The sequence below is a fragment of the Mercenaria mercenaria genome, unplaced genomic scaffold (assembly GCF_021730395.1).
Source record: "Mercenaria mercenaria strain notata unplaced genomic scaffold, MADL_Memer_1 contig_3148, whole genome shotgun sequence".
Taxonomy (NCBI): Eukaryota; Metazoa; Mollusca; class Bivalvia; order Venerida; family Veneridae; genus Mercenaria; species Mercenaria mercenaria.
The window spans coordinates 2,986-25,415 of NW_026461261.1; the positions used below are offsets into that span (position 1 = coordinate 2,986).

Genomic DNA, 22,430 nt, shown 5'->3' on the forward strand with positions numbered 1-22,430 from the left:
GCGACACGTCGTCTTACTGTGCCACACATTCATGCGTAGTTATTTTAAAATCCATGCATGAATGACAAAGAAATGGACCGGACATGCCCATCAATGCACTATCATGAAAAATGACCTTTAACGTCTAAGTGTGACCTTGACCTTTGAACTACGGACCTGGGTCTTGCGCGCGACACGTCGTCTTACTGTGGTACACATTCATGCCAAGTTATTTGAAAATCCATCCATGGTTGACAAAGATATGGACCGGACACACCCATCAATGCACTATCCTTTAATGTCTAAGTGTGACCTTGACCTTTGAGCTACGGACCTGGGTTTTGCGCGCGACACGTTGTCTTACTGTGGTACACATTCATGCCAAGTTATTTGAAAATCCATCCATCGATGACAAAGATATGGACCGGACACGCCCATCAATGCACTATCCTTTAATGTCTAAGTGTGACCTTGACCTTTGAGCTACGGACCTGGGTCTTGCGCGCGACACGTCGTCTTACTGTGGTACACATTCATGCCAAGTTATTTGAAAATCCATCCATCGATGACAAAGATATGGACCGGACACGCCCATCAATGCACTCTCCTTTAATGTCTAAGTGTGACCTTGACCTTTGAGCTACGGACCTGGGTCTTGCGCGCGACACGTCGTCTTACTGTGGTACACATTCATGCCAAGTTATTTGAAAATCCATCCATCGATGACAAAGATATGGACCGGACACGAAAATTGCGGACAGACTGACAGACCGACAGACTGACAGACGGACAGACGGTTCAAAAACTATATGCCTCCCTTCGGGGGCATAAAAAGTGTAAATACTTATATTATGTTTCCTGATTCATTTTACATTTATTTATAATAGAATGTAAAGAGTTATGATCCTGTTATTATTTTTATACATCTATACCTTTATTGAAGAATATTTTGTAAGGAATTTTCTATCATTTATAATTCATATTATTATGCATTCAAGTGTAGTTCCATACCAGTGAAAAACAAGTGAATGAAGTATTGCCATGCAATAAATCCCCTACTGGAAGGCACCAAATTTTCTCTACTGCCTGATAGTTGGTGGGAATCTATTATCATTACTTTACATAACAAGAGCTCATAGAACACGAAATGCCCCCCTTGATGCATTCAGTAATTGCACAAGGAACAGAAATTATTTGGTCACTGTACACAAAAATTCTATTCTGGGTCTATTTGACCTTGACCTTTGACCTACTGACCTCAAAATCAATAGGGGTCATCTGCTGGTCATGAACAACCTCCCTATTAAGTTTCTTGATCCTAAGCCCAACAGTTTTCAAGTTATTGTCCTGATTTGTTTGTTTGTTTGTTTTGGGTTTAACGCCGTTTTTCAACAGTATTTCAGTCATATAACGGCGGGCAGTTAACCTAACCAGTGTTCCTGGATTCTGTACCAGTACAAACCTGTTCTCCGCAAGTAACTGCCAACTTCCCCACATGAATTATCAGAGGTGGAGGACTAATGATTTCAGACACAATGTCGTTTATCAAATAGTCACGGAGAACATACGCCCCGCCCGAGGATCGAACTCGCGACCCCGCGATCCGTAGACCAACGCTCTTACCTACTGAGCTAAGTGGGCGGGCGTTATCGTCCTGAAATTGTTTAACCTCTTAACTGCCCTACCCCGAGCGCCGCTCGTGGTAGTAAGTGATATCTATACGCCATTACCCCGAGTCACGCTCGGGGTAATTTCATCATACGTTTAGAGAACGATTTTATCTAAGGGAAGTAACTCAGTTATACTGTCTGTAAACACGTTCCTAGAGTTAACTTTCGCGTAATGTACACTGATCACGTGATGTCAAAATGGCGTATACATGTTGAATTTTTACGAAGGAAAACCGTTTCGAAGCAAAATTTTGTTATTCCAAGATGGCTGCTTATCGTAGGAATACTAGATCGCGTTTCTCGGTTGCAGAAGTTATTGCAGAAATCCAAAATGACTCAGATAGTGGTGACGATGACTTATATTCTGACACGGAAACAGAAAATGAGACAGTTGACAATTATTCTGAAAATTCTCCGCCTTTGTTACCAGTTGTTTTGGATGCACCTTCACAAAATGATGATGCTGAAAACGAAAGTAGACATTCTTCCTCATCAGAAAGTGACATGCAGGATGAAAGTGACAGTGATTACACTCCTACTCCCCAGCTAAAACGCCCAAGAGTAAATAATAATGTGTCTAGGGGCAGGGGTAGGGGCAGAGGTCAACCTACACCAAGTACATCGGGTACATCGGCAAGGGGGCGTGGCGCCAGGGGGCGTGGCAGGGGACGCGGTAGAGGTGCTCGACAGCAGCATACGCTAACTTCTGAATGGACTTATGCAGGAATACAGCCACCAAATGACATTCCTTTCTCTAGGAATCCTGGTATTACCCAAGATACTAGTAATTTTCAGCCGATTGATTATTTAGAACTGTTTTTCAACGAATATTTTATAAATCATTTGTGCATTCAAACCAACCTATATGCTGAACAATATCGGGCAACAACAAATCTCAAGCAATTTTCTAGAGTTCATGATTGGACCGATATCCGCAATGATGAAATGAAACAGTTTCTAGCTATTGTTTTGTTGATGGGTATTGTAAATCTACCTTCTATTGAAATGTACTGGACAAAAAAGATATTGTTCAATGTGCCGGTGTTCAATCTGCTAATGACTCGCAATAGATTTCAACTGATACTGAAATTCCTACATTTTCATGTAACAATAATTTACCAGACAGAAATGATCCTAATTATGACAGGCTATATAAAATAAGACCAGTGATTGATCACTTGTTTGAAAAATTTCAGACAGTTTACGAACCAAGAAAGGATGTATGTGTGGACGAAAGCCTGCTATTGTGGAAAGGCCTGTTGCTTTTCCGGCAATACATACCCCTCAAGCGAGCAAGATTCGGGATAAAAATATACTTGTGCTGTGAATCTGATGGTGGCATCAAGGGCAGCGGTGGTTACTGTTATAGGTTCTGTTATTTCGGGAACCAATGTCGACAGCTGTCCTAGTGGCACAGATCAGAATTTGGTCGTATGTTTGCCTAATTTTATTTAGCAATACAATGGATGAAAAGTTCTGCCATATGCCAGTAATTGCATTGCATGTATGGATACTCACAGCTCCAGAACGACTAAACCAGGAGAAAAGGGGCTTTTATAGAAGTTGGCACCAACAAACTGATGGATTTCAAAAAGTGCGTACAAAAAGTTCATAACTTGAAAATTACAAAACAATTAATCAAAAGGTATGAAATTACAAAGTTCGAAATATTTATAGCTCAGTAAAGTGAAGAAATGCATTATACAGTTTTAGATAAAAAAACAAGGGAAGTAATTGAAATGTCGTAATCCGGCGACGGTACGTATCGTGCAATAGCATTCACAGACAAGTAAAAAATCTCGAATAACTTTATTAGGCCAGAGTTTTTTTATTTTTCGTTTTACGGGAGCGCCGGTCCTAAATATTGCAAAAGTGGAATAAAATTAAAATTCATTTTCCCGAGTTTTATTTTATTTTTTCCGCCGGTCGGTTGTTTACAGCCCCAAAGAAAATAAAATTAGTGTATTTTTACCTGGACGTAATTTCACAGGAAGGGAGTTTAACGCGTGCAAAATATCGTGTTTTGCCGTACATTTATCGGCATTAACAGGGTGTAAAATTCCACTCGCCTGCTCGCATTGGCGAGTTAAGTCTGAGTAGGACGAGTGGACCTCGCTGTGTACTCGGCCGATCGGGCGAGTGGTTTTTTTACGTCCTTACTTTACCAAAATTCAGAAATTACATCTACAAAACGTCAACAAACTTTGAGATGGTTCAGTCGCTACCTGGATTGACTGGAATTTACCCGCGAATCGTAAAGATATCAAAACGTCATGCCGGTAATTTTCCATTCCACAAGCACGTGTGACCTATCGTAACATCTAATTTACATCGACACGTACACAAAAACCGTGCGTAGTGCATTCGTTTTTTAATATTTTCGCATCAAGTTTTCAACACCCCTTGAGAAATAATACTTTTTGAATTCTATAATGATTTTAATAAGATATCGACAGAAATGTAGGCAAAATTCTATAAAAACGGTCGAATTTTCATATAATCATTTGTAAAAATTCAAACAGCGCGATCTTAGTTACTTATTTCTTTCTAAAAGTAAATAAATGATGAATACTATGGGCTTAAAATTCAGACTTTTGACCAGAAAGTACAAAAAACAGAATAAAAAAATCTTAAATAATGAAAAAGCGGCTGCGATTACAATACATGGAGTAAGACGATTTTTGGCAAACAGATTTCTGTTAGTGCGGCAGAATAGGTTACGTGACCTCGTGAACGTGAGTAGAAATGCGATTTTAAAATAAAGCAATGTGATGTCACTGCGGTTTTTAATAAGTTTTAAATGAATCTTTGTACATGTATTTTTTACCAACAATTTAAAAGTTTTTCTTGTCAAACAATAATGTAAATTCCTTGAGGGCAAATAGGTCACAGAGGTAGGATATCCACTATAGTAACTATCGTTTGAGACATTTACCTTTTATACGGGATATAGCACATTCGCTTTTGATAAATTAAAGAAGAAATTTTTTATTGATTTCTATTTCTCAGCAATTTTAAGAACCGATGCGGTACGATCAGACAGTGATATGTCACATGGCGCGAAAACATGACGTAATGCCATGACAATCTCGAGCAAAAATACCGCTTTGATCTCCGCTTCAGATGTCAAGATACTGACACATTTCTTTTAGCTCTTAGAGGGGGTGTAAATTGATCATGAAAACAAGGTCAACATTACTTAGTTTATCACTGAATAGTTACCGATAATCTTTAACGTTTTTTTTCTCTCTTTCTACACGGGTGGATGGACGATGATTGTGTCCAGATTTTTTTAGACACTTTTCAAAAAATATATTTTTCGGGAAATAATACTATTGTACATAATACTCCTTTCATAAAAGTGACTGTATTTAAAGTATTAAATTGTCTAAAGATTCTCTTACTCACATTTTGTTTTCAATAGATTCAACTTAAAGTTTGCCATAGAAAGGTAATACAATTATATCAAAGGTGCTTTGACATTAAATTTTATTCAAAACATTAGTTGTTTGCAGAACAAATAAATGTTTGTAACAGCAGATTTTTTTTACATTTCTATTTCAATGGTGACCCCTCACATTTTACACAGGCTTGGGACTGTCTGGCATAAAGCAGCTGGTAGTGTTGGCAAAATCTCAGACAGATGGTCCATTTCTTTTGTAACTTCAATAGAATTCATAAGTGTATAAAGAATAATAAAGAATACTTTTTATTGGAGACAATATTTTAATAAAAAGTGATGCAACTTCAGTACTTGACTTAGTGTAGTATAAAAAGGTGCAAATTACAGAAGCAACTTCGGTACTTGAACTAAGTGTATTATAAAAAGGTGCAAATTACAGAGTTAAATGAAGTAAATTTTCAGATTACTTTTTTTAGATTATCTTTCATTTTTCATGACTGAAAAAAAAATCTTGCCCTCTGCACTGTGACTGTTATTCAAAGTTATTAAATACTTTATTTTGCTGATAAAATCCAGTATATTATGAGCTGGCATAAACTGTAAAGTTAGCTGTTAAAGATGATATTGGTGAAAGATACAATAAGTAAATATTATGTATAAAAAGCAGAGGTTACACAGCAGAAGATGCAAGCAAACCAAACCACCAAAACTACTACACTACTAAGCCACTTTATACCAGACGTGTTTAGTCTCTACTTGCTGTCACTGAAATTTACTGTGGCTGTTGTAACAGATAAAATAATTTTTGTCTTCCACTTAAATTAAGTAAAACAAGCTTTCTGAATTTTAAAGACTTGCCAGTGTGAGTTACAGTGCCTGAAGCAGTTTATTCACAAGCATGCATGAAAATTTTATTCAATGTTCATCCTGTATAAATGGCTTTTATAGTCTTAAAACATAACAATACATCACAATATTAAATACTGGACACAAACACAAGTAAACAAAACTTGAAACGAAAGTTCATCAAAATAAAAAAAATCTTAAAAAATTCTATTTTATTTTTATTTTTTTCCGAGATGCTCACTTTCAAGCTTTTTATTTTTATTTTTATTCCCTCCTCCCCCTGCTCATTTTTCAAAAATCTCCCGTAAAACGAAAGATAAAAAAACTCTGGCCTTAGTGCAGTATGTTTTGATGGTTATACTTAAAATGTTAAAATAATAAAGTTGGTATGAAATAAAATCGTAAAAAGAACCTCTGGAAGCTGCAAAGAATGCAGCCGAGAAGAATAATAGTAGACGATATTTTTGGGCGGGAGTCTTTTTTTAGATGATGAATATGCATTTAGTTAATCTCTATTCTACAATATGACATGTAAGATTTAGGAGTTTAGTTTAGTTTAAACTAAATTACTGTTTTTGTAGGTCTGTTTATTACGTAGTTGTATTTCACTAAAGATTGGCTTAAAGATGCGTAAAACACATTGGCAAAGAGGCTATTTTTAATGAATATGCATGAGTACAAAATGGTGGCGCCTACTGGAATTCAGATGCCTTTGATGATACCCTTGTATCCATTACCTGCTCAGTCAAGTGTGACATGTTCACCATAAGTGTTCCTTCTCATGAGAAGGAACAATAAAACAACAAGAATGTGTCTGTAGGACACAGGACGTGCCCCCCACGGGTACATTTGTCACAAATAAGGAGGAATAATTCAAATGTTTGCAGTCTTAATGGGGTATAGCCTAAACAAACATTTTATGAAAAGGATTCATTATTCTAGGCCATATACTTTTTGAGCTATGTTTGAGCTTTGTTTTTTTTAAACAAAAAATCCACTATTTTGGCTATTTCAAGGGCCATAACTCTGTAATAAATGCGAAGATTCTCAGGAAGAATGCCAAAAAAGTGCAAGGACACATCATGATAAAGACTCAAGCACGGAATCATGAATTTGCATCAAATACTTTTTGAGCTAGGTGCGTCACAAGCTGAAAATGTGCATTTCTGAGCCAGCCAAAAAATAAAAGGTGTGCAAGTTTATATCATGATAAAGACTTATGCAAGTTTTCAACCATTTATATTAAATACTTTTTGAGCTAGGTGCATCACAAGGTGAAAATGTGCATTTTTGACTATTTCAGGGGCCATAACTCTGAAAATAAGGTGCGGAGCCAGACAAAAAATAGGGGGTGCCCAAGTTCGTATCATGATAAAGACTCATGCAAGGTTTCATCAATCTATATTAAACACTTTTTGAGCTAGGTGCGTCACAAGCTGAAAATGTGCATTTCTGACTATTTCAGGGGCCATAACTCAGACAAGCGGGCCATGAAGGCCCTGTATTGCTCACCTAACCTATTGACCTAAAGATCATCAAGATTAACATTCTGACCAAGTTTCATTAAGATATGGTCATAAATGTGACCTCTAGAGTGTTAACTAGCTTTTCCTTTGATTTGACCCAGTGACCTAGTTTTTGACCCCACATGACCCAGATTGGATTTTGAGCTAAAGATTATCAAGGTTAACATTCTGACTAAGTTTCATAAAGATATAGTCATAAATATTGTCTCTAAAGTGTTCACTAGCTTTTCCTATGATTTGACCTGGTGACCTAGTTTTTGGCCCCATCTGACCCAGATTTAAACTTCACCTAAAGATCATCAAGATTAACATTCCAATTAAGTTTCATTAAGATATGGCATAAATGTGGCCTCTAAAGTGCTAATTAACTTTTCCTTTGATTTGACCCGGTGACCTAATTTTTGACCCTACATGTCCCAGATTCGAAACTGACCTTAAGATCATCAAGATTAACATTCTGACTAAGTTTCATGAAAATAAAGTCATAAATGTGGCCTCTGGAGTGTTAACAAGCTTTTCCTTTGATTTGACCAAGTGACCTAGTTTTTGTCCCCACCTGTCCCAGATTTGAACTTGACCTAAAGATCATAACGATTAACATTCTGACCAAGTTTCATTAAGATATGGTCATAAATGTGGCCTCTACAGTGTTAACAAGCTTTTCCTTTGATTTGATCTGGTGACCTAGTTTTTGGCCCTACATGACCTAGATTCAAACTGGACCTAAAGATCATCAAGATTACCATTCTGACCAAGTTTCATGAAGATATTTATTTATTTTATTTATTTTGTTGGGTTTAACGTTGCACCGACACAATTATAGGTCATATGGCGACTTTCCAGCTTTGATGGTGGAGGAAGACCCCAGGTGCCCCTCCGTGCATTATTTCATCACGAGCGGGTGCCTGGATAAAACCACCGACCTTCCGTAATCCAGCTGGATAGCTTCCTCACATGAAGAATTCAACGCCCAGAGTGAGGCTCGAACCCACATGTTAACAGTCAAATTGTTGACGACGGACGGACGACGACGGACACTGGGCGATCACAAAAGCTCACCTTGAGCACGACGATGAACGGACGACGACGGAGGACGGACGACGGACACAGGGCGTTCACAAAAGCTCACCTTGAGCACTTTGTGCTCAGGTGAGCTTAAAATAGGGGGCAGAGCCAGACGAAAAATAGGAGGTGCGCAAGTTCATACTATGATAAAGACTCATGCAAGGTTTCATCATTTTATATCAAATACTTTTTGAGCTAGGTGCATCATAAGTTGAAAATGTGCATTTTTGACTATTTCAGGGGCCATAATGCTGAAAATAGGGGGCGGAGCCAGACAAAAAATAGGAGGTGCGCAAGTTCATATCATGATAAAGACTCATGCAAGGTTTCATCAATTTATATCAAATGCTTTTGAGCTAGGCTCGTCACGAACTCGACGCACGCACGGACAAGACCAAATCTATAGGTTGGGAGGGGGGGGGGGGGGCACAAAAATTGTTTTCAAACAATGGTGGAATTTTAGACAGAAATGAAAAATGGTCTTATAATAACACTAAATTAGAAGTTGTAAATAAATTTTGTTCAACGACGCCAGGAGGTGTCCAGTATATGGGATATTTTGGACCCTGTAAAGATGGTAATGAATAGTTTCGGAATGATAAACTGAACACAGTGAATAGTTTGTAAAAGGACCCACGATATTGCACAATAGATTTTACTATATAAACAAATAATTGCAAAAAGAAAACGTAAGAAATGTATGTAATGCAACTTATTATGTGGTATAAAACACTGTTAATTATCAGTGTCTTTCCTCTCCTTATTTGTAGAGCAGAAAATATTTTTTTATTTATAATTTCGTCAAAATGTTGATCCGATTTATTGATAAGGGAGGTTACTCTGTAAGTCAAGTTTTCTATTTCTGACCTGAGCATGACCTACTTACCTATCTAATTTTCTATAAATAGAACACACCGCAGATATACCATACTGCAACGCGTGAATTGCGGACAAGGGAGCATTCATGTATTTTACAATAAGTAAACTTCGAAGAGAATATTAAAAAATAAAAATACAGAAAATTACACTTTGCCTGCATAAAATTCCTTGAAACTAGAAATGTGTCGATGGGACACAGATGCCCCCACTACATGACATTAGTCAGCGGCCAGAACTCCTACAATACTGAATGAATCCGGATGCGAAACCCCAGGTGCACAACTACACATGCTGACCAACATTCCTGTAAACTTTGGTGATTCTAGGTCAAATACTTTTGGGGCTATGCACAACACAACATTAAAATGACCAATTTTTTACTAAGTCAGGGGCCATAACTCCTACATGACTGGATGAATCCAGACGCGAAACCCCAGGTGCACAACTACACATGCTGACCAACATGCCTGCAAAGTTTTGTGACTCTAGGTCATATACTTTTGGAGCTAGGCACGACATAACATTAAAATGACCAATTTTTACAAAGTCAGGGGCCATAACTTCTACATGACTGCATGAATCAGGACGTGAAACCCCAGGTGCACAACTACACATGCTGACCAACATTCCTGTCAACTGGTGATTCTAGGTCAAATACTTTTGGAGCTATGCGCGACACAACATTAAAATAACCAATTTTTTACTAAGTCAGGGGCCATAACTCCTACATGTCTGGATGAATCCGGGCACGAAACCCCAGGTGCACAACTACACATGCTGACCAACATGCCTGTAAAGTTTTGTGACTCTAGGTCATATACTTTTGGAGCTAGGCACGACACAACATTAAAATGACCAATTTTTACAAAGTCAGGGGCCATAACTTCTACATGACTGAATGAATCCGGACGCGAAACCCCAGGTGCACAACTACACTTGCTGACCAACATTCCTGTAAAGTTTTGTGACTCTACGTCAAATACTTCCAGAGCTACGCGCGACACAACATTTTCGGAAGGACGGACAGATGGACGGACGGACAGACAGATGGACGGACGGACAAGAGCAAATCTATATGCCTCCCCCCCCAAAGCGGGGGCATAAAAAACATATTAACAAATTAAATAAAGGAATCAATAAGCATATTTATATTGAAATGAACATAGGAAGTGCCACTGTTGAGTTATTTTTAACCTTTTGTCTTTAATATTTTCTTTGTTGATAGGTACAGTAATGTAATTTCAGAATGCGCACATTTTTGTAGATTCCTTTTACAGTTGTATATTTATTTAATTGTTATGGTTACCTTAACTTTGAAGCATAGTTTCCCATAATACTTCTTTTACATGCGGTTAGATCGAAATATCAAGTCATGGGACCATAACTTACCAAAGCATCAGTGACTTTCAAATAGATTTCCTTGTTGAGTTTATATTTTCATTAATTTTGTATGACTAGTCAGTTGCTCTGGTTGTATTATATCTTGTTACTTGTTTCAACTTTTACAGACACATGTAGTTTGTTTTAGTATCTGTCCATTCCTGTCTAAATCAAAAAAGATTTTCATTAAAATATTTTCTACACTTTGGCAGGTGGGTATTATACTTGCTAAATTTCTTGTAATATTAGATTTGAATCTAGACACAGACATATTCCTAGTAACCTTACGGTTCAACGAGGACTTCAAGTTTACCGTTTGTCCAAAAAAATGAATTCTATGACATTCCAAAAGTATATAAGAAAGATTCATGACATCTGCGTTGTGAAAATGTGCAATTTAGAGATTATTCATGTTATATTATTCTTTTCTTGGACAAAATTTTTGGTAGTTTTTGCAACGGAAACTGTATAATTTGTATTCTGAGATCTATAATGTAAGTGACTAAGGTTGACTTAGGTCCATGAAACTTCGTCAGTGAATAGAAGACATACATTACATTATATGATAATAAAAAATTATGGTTTCTGTGAACCACAACTTTGAAATAATTATCTTTCAACATTTCCTCATTTCCCAACAAACTGTTTTTCTGTAAAACTTCTTATGCATGCTCCGGCATATAAGAACTTTTCAAATAATTTCTTTAATTTTGTTTGTAAAGGGACCACCTACTCGCAATGTCAATGTCAATGCATGTAGAGGATTTGTATTGCATGGTAAAATTTTTCTATCATGCTTATTCTTCATGCTTTTAACAGTTTATAACATATATATGAGCTAATGTTGATAACTTGTAACCAGGCCCCGCTTTCACTAACATTCTCAAAGTGAGAAAATTCTCAGCTCAAGATTTTCTCAGAATTGTGTGAGAATTGTCTCAGCTGAGAAATTTCTCAAGTTGGCTTTCACTAAACTTTTTCTCAAGTCTTGAGATTTTTCTCAGCTGAGCCGTAATTTTTTAAGACATAAGCGGCCAAACATCCAAGGAGCCGCGTGAACTTTCCCACGAACACCAGTGCATAGTTGGGGGCAGTGGATTTATTCATTTACTGAGACGAAACGAAGCGTTGAGAAATGTTCATAAACAACATGTACAGTTTCGGGATATATCCAAATTGTATGTTTGTACAAAGGTATTGCTTCAATATTATAATTAATCAGCTTCAAACCTGTCACTTTTGAACCAATCAAACACACAGTCGAGGGTACTACGTCATATTGCATGTGTTTTCTTTACCAAATATGGGATTAGGTAAACACAGCCTATGTTGTTACACTACGTGTGACAATTTTATGTTATCATGGGAATCAGATATGCAGCCGTAAGTATACATTGTTTTGTGATTCACATATTAATTACTGCAATCAATGATTGCAGGGACATAAATAGCTATGCATTCGATCTCTTCTGTAGGCATTTCAAACTTTGAACAACACAATTTGTTCACAATACTCACATTCTATTTTGTAGAAGATATCAATCTTCTTTTTCAAAATCATTTTGTCATTTCTGTCATGATTATAAATTAATTCTGCGTCTTAATATTTCGCCAGGTACTCTGTGAGTTGAAAGTGCTGCAAACCATGTACATTTTTTTGAAAATGCAAAATGAAAGTGAAAGCAGGTAGAGCTGTCAAAATGGAAAAAAATGCAATATTTAAAAAAATATAAAAGTTAATTAGATTTCATTAAACAGAGTACCTACATAAGTATGTTAGACACAAAACAAAAACAAGAGGGCCAAGATGGCCCTAGGTCACTCACCTAAGAAACACACCATAACAGTGTAAAACATGTTTGACCTAGTGATTTCATGGAAACAAATATTTTGACCAATTTTCATTAAGATTGGACCAAAAAATTGGTCTCTTGCGATAAAACAAGCATTTTCTTAGATATGACCTAGTTTTGGATCCTAGATGACCCATGTTCAAACTCGACCTAGATTTTATCAAGGCAGTCATTCTGACCAAAATTCATGAAGATCAATTGAAAAATACAGCCTCTATCACATACACAAGTTTTTTCTTTGATTTGACCAAGTGACCTAGTTTTTGACCTCAGATGACCCATATTCAAATTCGATCTAGATTTCATCAGGGCAATCACTCTCACCAAATTTCATGAAGATCAATTGAAAAATACATCCTCTACTGCATACACAATATTTTTCTTCGATTTGACCTAGTGACCTAGGTTTTGACCCCAGATGACTCATTTTCCAACTCGGCCTAGATTTTATCAAGGTAATCATTCTGGCTAAATTTCATGAAGATCAGTTGAAAAATACAGCCTCTATTGCATACACAAGGTTTTTCTTTGATTTGACCTAGTGACCTAGTTTTTGACCCCAGATGACCCATTTTCGAACTTGGTCTAAATTTCATCAAGGTAATTATTCTGACCAAAATTCATGAAGATCAATTGAAAAATACCGCCTCTATCGCATACACAAGGTTTTTCTTTGATTTGACCTAGTGACCTAGTTTTTGACCCGAGATGACCCATTTTCGAACTCGGCCTAGATTTCGTCAAGGTTATCATTCTGACCAAAACTCATTAGGAATAATTGAAAAATACAGCCTCTATCGCATACACAAGGTTTTTCTTTGATTTGACCTAGTGACCTAGTTTTTGACCCGAGATGACCCATTTTCGAACTCGGCCTATATTTCATCAAGGCAATCATTCTGACCAATATTCATGAAGATCAATTGAAAAATACAGCCTCTATCGCATACACAAGGTTTTTCTTTGATTTGACCTAGTGACCTAGTTTTTGACCCTAGATGACCCATTTTCGAACTTGGCCTAGATTTCATCAAGGTTATCATTCTGACCAATATTCATGAAGATTAATTGAAAAATACAGCCTCTATCGCATACACAAGGTTTTTCTTTGATTTGACCTAGTGACCTAGTTTTTGACCCAAGATGACCCATTTTCGAACTCGGCCTAGATTTTATCAAGGTTATCATTCTGACCAATAATCATGAAGATTAATTGAAAAATACAGCCTCTATCGCATACACAAGGTTTTTCTTTGATTTGACCTAGTGACCTAGTTTTTGACCCTAGATGACCCATTTTTGAACTCGGCCTAGATTTCATCAAGGCAATCATTCTGACCAATATTCATGAAGATCAATTGAAAAATACAGCCTCTATCGCATACACAAGGTTTCTCTTTGATTTGACCTAGTGACCTAGTTTTTGACCCGAGATGACCCATTTTCTAACTCGGCCTAGATTTCATCAAGGTTATCATTCTGACCAATATTCATGAAGATTAATTGAAAAATACAGCCTCTATTGCATACACAAGGTTTTTCTTTGATTTGACCTAGTGACCTAGTTTTTGACCCGAGATGACCCATTTTCGAACTTGGCCTAGATTTCATCAAGGTTATCATTCTGACCAATATTCATGAACATTAATTGAAAAATACAGCCTCTATCGCATACACAAGGTTTGTCTTTGATTTGACCTAGTGACCTAGTTTTTGACCCGAGATGACCCATTTTCGAACTTGGCCTAGATTTCATCAAGGTTATCATTCTGACCAATATTCATGAAGATTAATTGAAAAATACAGCCTCTATCGCATACACAAGCTAAATGTTGACAGACAGACGACAGACGCCGGACGACAGACGCCGGACATCGAGCGATCAGAAAAACTCACCTGAGCTAACAAATTTAGAGAAAAAAATGTGTTTGAAAAAAAAAGATTGACATTTCTACAAGGTAGAATGTGGACAGTTACAGGTACATGTGTTTAAGACAAATACAAAGTATAACCAAACAAGGTGACCTTTATAGAAAGTATCTGCTACTTGTGTATATGTGATTTGTATTTATGAAAATTTACATGAGGGGGTCTCAAAGGCTTTACATGATCCTAGTTCTACTTTTCATTTCTACTTACACTTTCAGTTTGAAATGTGTTCCATTTTTATTAGCCAACCATCATCAGATGGTGGGCTATTCAAATCACTCTGCGTCCGTGGTCCATCATCCTTCCGTCCTTCCGTTAACAATTTCTCGTTATCGCATCTCCTCAGAAACTACTAGGGGGATTTTGACCAAACTTTGTCAGAATGATGTATTGGTACCCTAGTTGTGTCCCCCTGAAAATCAGACTGGTTCAACAATTTTTTAGTAAGTTATGGCCCTTTGTTTATTTCTATAATTTACATAGATTTATATAGGGAAAAACTTTAAAAATCTTCTTGTGCAAAACCACATAGCCTAGGGCTTTGATATTTGGTATGAAGCATCATCTAGTGGTCCTCTACCAAGATGGTTCAAATTATTTCCCTGGGGTCTAATATGGCCCCCCCCGGGGGTCACGTGATTTATATAGACTTATATAGGGAAAAACTTTGAAAACCTCCTGTTCAAAACCACAGGGCCTAGAGCTTTGATATTTTGTATGTGACATTATCTAGTGGTCTTCTACTAAGATTGTTAAAATTATCCCCCTAGGGTCAAATATGGCCCCGCCCCGGGGGTCACATGGTTTACATAGACTTATATAGGGAAAAACTTTGAAAATCTTCTTGTCCAAACCACAAAGCCTAGGACTTTGACATTTGTAATGTAGCATCATCTAGTGGTTCTCTACCAAGTTTGTTCAAATTATCCCCCTAGGGTCAAATATGGCCCTGCCCTGGGGGTCACATGGTTCATATAGACTTATATAGGGAAAAGCTTTTAAAATCTTCTTGTCAATAACCTACAACTTTCAAATTTGGACCACATGTATTGTTTTGAGTGGCAAGATGAACCTTGACATGAGTTGACCTTGATTTTGACCTAGTGACATACTTTCACATTTCTGTAGCTACAGCCTTCAAATTTGGACCACAAACATAGTTTTATGCACTGAAAAAAACTTTGACCTTGACATTGACCTAGTGACTTACTTTCACATTTTTGAAGGTACAGGCTTCAAATTTGGACCACATGCATAGTTTTTTGTTCCGAAATGAAATTTGACCTTGATTTTGACCTAGTGACCTACTTTCACATTTCTCAAGCTACAGCCTTCAAATTTGGACCACATGCTTAGTTTTATGTACCGAAACAAACTTTGACCTTTACATTGACCTAGTGACCTACTTTCTTATTTATGAAGGTACAGGCTTCAAATTTGGACCACATGCATAGTTCTGTGTTCCGAAATAAAATTTGCCCTTGATTTCGACCTTGTGACCTACTTTCACATTTCTCGAGCTACAGCCTTCAAATCTGGACCACTTGCATAGTTTTGTGTACCGAAATGAACTTTGACCTTAAGATTGACCTAGTGACCTACTTTCAAATTTCTGTATCTACAGGCTTCAAATTTGCAATATGCATAGGATTGTACTGTACTGAAACAAACTTTGACCTTGACATTGACCTAGTGACCTTCTTTCACATTTTTGAAGGTACAGGCTTTAAATTTGGACCACATGCATAGATTTGTGTTCTGAAGTGTAATTTGACCTTGATTTTGACCTAGTGACCTACTTTCACATTTCTCAAGCTACAGCCTTCAAATTTGGACCACTTGCATAGTTTTGTGTACTGAAATAAACTTTGACCTTAAGACTGACCTTGTTACCTACTTTCAAATTTCTCAAACTACAGCCTTCAAACTTGATGCACATGCGTAGTTTTGTGTACAAAGAACTTTGTCCTTGAAATTGATCTAGTGACCTACTTTCACATTTCTTAAGCTACAGCTTTCGAATTTGGACCACATGCACAGTGTTGTGTACGGAAATAAAATTTGACCTTGAGCTAGTCAATAAGTCATGAAATTTGGAACACTCAAAAATGGCACATTGGTGGGCGCCAAGATCACTCTGTGATCTCTTGTTAATTACATGCACTTTCACCCCCAGACTTCCTGAATAACCAATATGACATGTTAGACAATGGTATAAACATTAGTCTCACTTGAGACACAAACTACAGGTGTCATATAAAGGCCTAGCTTATTCCTGTTTTTAAATGTTGCAGGTTTGTAATATATCATAATTTGAGACAGGACTATATAAAACCTATTTTTGACACAAGCATGGTAACAAAATATATTTTTGAAACAGAAGTTTGAAAATCTGTATGACAGTATAGTAACATTTTATGATGGGAAATTTCCAATCAGTAGAATATATATTTGTATATTAAAGCTTTTCCTTCTTTTTCTGAACACTTCTCTATATTGTAGATCTAAATAGAGACAGAATATAAAATTCCTCAATAAAATGCTAATATATGTTGTTGTTTTTTTTGAAAAACATTATGAAAGAAAAAGCTGTTTCAATTGTAAGGCATCCCTGAAATGTCACAGATTTGGTAACGGTTTTAAATGTTTATTGTCAATGCATATGTTTCAAAGTATGCTGTTAAGTTTTATATGTTTATATATTTTATATGTGGTTTATATAATACTGGTTCGAGTCGTAAATTAGGCCACTTTTTGCGTTTTTTCATAAATATTTCTTTCTTTATACAATTGATTTGTACAAAATTTCTACCATATGTGCTTTAATACAAGCAACATTGATTGTTATCATTAACGGCGGGTAAAGTATGATAAACAATAAACCCGCGCTTAAAATAACGGACAGGTTTAGCCTCCATATTTTACCTTCTAGAGGTTGTAAATATTCGGCCACTTTTTAAACATGAAGTTGGTTATATTTTCAACATTGTCTTGGGATTAAATCGATGCCACAGCCAAAATCGTTCTTTTTTCAACAAACTGAAATCAATTTGCAATAGCATACCTTGTGGGAAATATTTGCTATCAGAGATTTAAAAAGCGCCTGTCATCCTTCTCACAACAGCATGACGTAGTTTAAGTTTTACGTCACTGTTTATCACACATTCTGGCATAAAACTGCTGTTCTTGTCACTTTTCAGGGGTGTTTTAATAGGGGATTAAAGAGATTCTCGCCCTAAAGTGTTGTTATAACACTTTTTTATACATGCGCGTTCCGTGGCAAAGCATAAACGTATTACGGCCTCGAAACGGATAATTCAAAAGGAAATGACGTCAACATAAAAAAACAACGTAGACATGGAAATTCAATGACGTTGAGGGACTATATATTCATTTACTTTGTTTTAAACGCGTTTTATACTAATTAGCGCATGTTCTTTTCGTATTATAAAGTTTAGATTTGAATTAACCATTGCCGGGCCTCAGCATAAACGAGCGCGTGCGATGACGTCACGCGACACAAAATATTTACTATCTAGAGTATACAACTTTAGGGAAGGACAACTTTTTTCTACTCATCTCAACTTGTTGTTTTTTGCCGACTTTGTTGCTAACACAAGTGCTTGTGATGACACAAATGCGTTCTCAAGCATCTGGCTTGAAAAAAGCTTTAAAGTGGGTGGCCGAATTTTTACGACCTGGCCGAATTTACGACTCGAACCAGTACACACCAACACACAATTTTATTAAGATTCTTGTAGATATCAAAATTATGTTGCTAATAATTATAAGCTTATGTACCCAATAACCATTGATCTTGTATACCTAACGCTCAAACTTAGTGTTTAAGATTTTCTATATTATCAAAATCTTTGTGTAATTTAAAGATTGATATTCCTTCTTATAAATGGAATAAACTATATATTTAAACCTGGTTACAGAGCAATTTTCAGACAAACATTTTTATATAATTTATATCAGGTCACAGCCTGCTGATGAAGATCCTCAGCTTATACAGAGGTCATGGTTGAGCTGTGTGCTGATTCAGAAGATGCTAATGACAGTGGATAATTCATTCTGAGTTGTTCTAGGACCATTCACCAATGTTTCAAAACACTGATGGAACTGAAGGCAATAAATGTACTGGTGTCTGGCCTGTGATTTCAAGTATAGACTATAGTATGTATTGACTAAGTTAGTCTCAGTGTTTCCTAAATTTGCAAACTTTATTATAATTCAAACCATGCTAGATTTTATTTTTACTCAAAAGGAAATAAAGGAGAACAATAAATAAAATCATGCTTGCAAAATATACAGAAACCAAATTGATACCCTGAATGGAGGCACTTCATTTACAAACATTTGAAATGGATCAGTCTGATTTTGACCGAGTATTGGTTTTGGTTTGAAACTTTCACTTATGATAATTTGTATGCCTAGCTCAGAATATAAAGCACTAGACTATGAATCAAGAAAACTTGTAAGTTTGATCCTTTGGCTATGCATGCTATGCATGCAATATCTTTAACAGTTTGAGAGAAGAACATGTCTAAGTCATTTGTCCACCATTTCTTACTCATTTACCATGGGAAGTTGTCTGTGAGCACAAGTAATTTCTAGTAAAGAATGCAGGAACACTTGATAGGTTAACTGAACACCATTACATGACTGAAATACTATGGCAAAATTGAATCATATTGAAACAAAAAACAAAAAAAAGGAAATTTCGCCCATAAATGCATAACAAAAATAAAATTTGTGATAGTGTACTGTATATAACATAGAAAAAACAATTCCTTTTCAGACTGATGTACCTCCTCCTGATGTATCTCCTTGAATATGTTGTAAAGTTGGATTTTTACAACATAATGTTACATAATACATAGTTTCATTATTGCATAATATTATCTAACAGTCTAATATTTTATCATAAATGGTTGTATTTACAAATAGTATGGTATTTTAAGATTTGAAAGCATAGACATTTAGCTAGTCTATTAAGGGCATTCAGCTAGTCTATTAAAGACTGCTGATTTATCTATGTAGATCATTCTTCGTGCACATCCACACAGTTCAGTATATTCATTTGATACTTTATTATTGCTTATATACTTCATAGTCAACAGTACTTCCAGTTTATCTTTATTGTAACAAACTGCATTTGATATCATTACATACATGTATTTTCATTTTGTATTTACATCAGCTATTTTTAGTAAGACCAGTTATGAAAGAACTTTGAGCTATTTTTAGATTAAAGACAAAGAGCTTACATAAACATTGTCAAGGTCATAGCTGATATGTAAGATAAATGTTGAATGGCTTATCAGAAAAATGCTGACCAATCAGAATGTACTTTACATCCTACATGGTTGAATGCATTCTGGAAGAGTTTACCTCAGTAGAATTTCAGAGCCATTTCTTCACTCTGCAAAGAATTTTTGGACTGACAACATCTTAAAAACTCTCTTAGGGTTTAGTAATTAATAATTAATTAATTTTGTATTTATTTTTGGCTATTTATTTAACCTAACAGTTTTACTAAATTCATAGTAATTTTTCTTTAAATTAGTAAGTAATTTTCTTTAATTAAGTAACTTAAATTCTATTGTTTTAACAGCAATTGCTTTAGATTTTCATCTTTAAATACTTAAGTTATTATTGGTAATTAATTTAAATTGCTGTTAATTTTACACAGAGTCATACAAGTACAGAGTCACAAAAATACATTTAGATACTTAATAATACCATTTATTTAGATTATTATTTACTTTTAGGCAGAACTTGAAACTTCAATCTTTTTATTCATTAAGCTGATTTGTCATCTTTATCAGTATTTTTGGCATTTTTCTAACTTGTATATTTAGATCACTTTGTAAAATATTAGTTTAGAAAGATAAGTAAAAATTTGATTGGTTTCTAAATTTATTCAGCATTTTGTGTTTTTATTTTCCCTTTCAAAGTAAAGGATGGTGTCATCCTGACGTGTCAGTTATTCTGACGTAATAATTTACTACTAGCAAACAGCTAGTTTAGACCACTGCTTCCAAGCAAACTATTAAACGAACATACATAGACAGGCTGTTCAAAAAGACAGCGTTAAAAACTAAAAATTTTATTCCCCACAACAATGGTGTCAGAATCGGGATAGTTTTGAAAATTGTTAATTTTCTCAACTTGGAAGCAGCTTATTTTTGAAATAGTAAATTTTTGTATTTTTGAAGTAGTAGATTTTTCAAAATTATTTTTGAAGGCAAATTCAGCAATTAAGTACCTAAGTGAACTGCCACACTACAGTATAACCTTGTCCTTTCTATTCTTCCTTCAACTGTGCTAAGCAATTTGTTCTATTTCAACTGACAAGGATTGCCGTAAGGTTGAAGCTCGGTGCGAGTTTGTTCAGAAAGCTTAGTTTCAGTTTAATAGCATGTAAGATAGAACGGTAAATTCATTGACAACCTTCCGACTATACGGTGTGGAAGTCGGGTAAAACTGGGCGTTATATGATTTTATCGTTTTGTTATTATTTCAGTACAGCGGTAAGAGCATATTTCTGGCTATACGTTGAGGAAGCTGGAGCACGTTGAGGAAGCTGGAGCACGCAAGTGTTATATATGATTTTTATGGCTGTACACCTCTTTTCTTTCTTCTGCCCAGGCCTATTGTTCTCTTTTAAATTATAAAGGCCAACTCCCTTTAGAGACCTTGACCCTCAAGCAGTTCAAGTCAAGTTCTCCAATATTACACTGAGATCTGCAGCAGACCCAGTTTCAGATCTATGAAGTGAAGTCTTAGCCAACTAATAACTCATTCATTTCAGCGTCCGTAAGTGCTCTACATTTTTAAGTATCCACAATTTACTTTTGGCTTTATTGTGTGGATGACTTCATTATTTTGTCCGAAAAGGCTACCCTCTCAAAATTTTCAACATCGGAGCACTCCACAGGCATTTTACTAAAATAACCTCAAAATTCTGTCCGTTTATTGGCTTCCACCAAATAGAGAAAGAATATTTCTCTCAGTATTGTCATACCAAGATTTTGTCAGCTGCCAAGAAACACAAAACAGCCGTACATTCTACCGAGCAAAACTACAGAAGATGGCACCAGAAACCAGTACTCTACCAGTCCTACCGCTCTACACCAACTACAAACTGAACCATCACATCACATCACGTCTGTATGTGATGACTTCTTATCTTCCGGAAACCAAATCAGAAGTCATTCTTTAATTTCTGATGATGACCAGGCATCAATGACAACAAACAAAACACCACTACTACGAGATGCTACAACAACTGCAAACCAGAATAGACCTGTACTGGAAGCAGGTAGAAGAAACACCACCACCGAAGTAACAATACAACTCCAACCTCTGCATGATCCGTTACCTGCTCATCCATCTTCTACAAGCAATCGGCCAGATGAAAACACAAACCATCAGCCAGCCTTTGAAGCTTCATACAGTCACGGAGGAAAGCTTCAAGCAGGCCAGCATAGAACGCCTCAAACCACTGCTCTTGCCAACATCAAATTCAACTATCTTCAAGATGGTCTACCACCACTACCACAATTGTATCCTGTTTCTGTAGTGGGACACAACCTACCAACCAGGCTCCACAACAAGACCAGACTGCAGTGCCTCGTCTGTCCTCCACTGCAAAACTACAACATTGTACCTTCTTTGGCAAACCAGAAACACCAGAGGACTGTAATACCAAAGCCATACTTCAGAGAAGAAACAAGAAACACCAAATCACCAAGAGGCAGTTATCCAGAAGACCACCCCTGTTCAGACCATAACCATAATCTTCCTACATGGTTTACTTCAGGTTTTCTACCGAAACACACTACCAAAGAAAACCATGAAGCGGTTACAATCAACCATCGAATTGTCAACA

General features: G+C 36.2%; 1 long non-coding RNA gene and 1 pseudogene across 1 annotated transcript; both read left to right on the forward strand.

Moving 5' to 3' along the window:
- The first annotated feature begins 1,306 nt into the window (after nucleotides 1–1,306).
- Nucleotides 1,307–3,058, forward strand: LOC128552782 (piggyBac transposable element-derived protein 4-like; annotated as a pseudogene).
- Nucleotides 3,059–11,611: 8,553 nt separating this feature from the next.
- On the forward strand, nucleotides 11,612–22,020 carry LOC128552780 (uncharacterized). Its single transcript, XR_008369163.1, has 3 exons — nucleotides 11,612–11,942; nucleotides 18,512–18,709; nucleotides 19,335–22,020. It is a non-coding gene; the product is annotated as an uncharacterized LOC128552780 (long non-coding RNA).
- The last annotated feature ends 410 nt before the right edge of the window (nucleotides 22,021–22,430 follow it).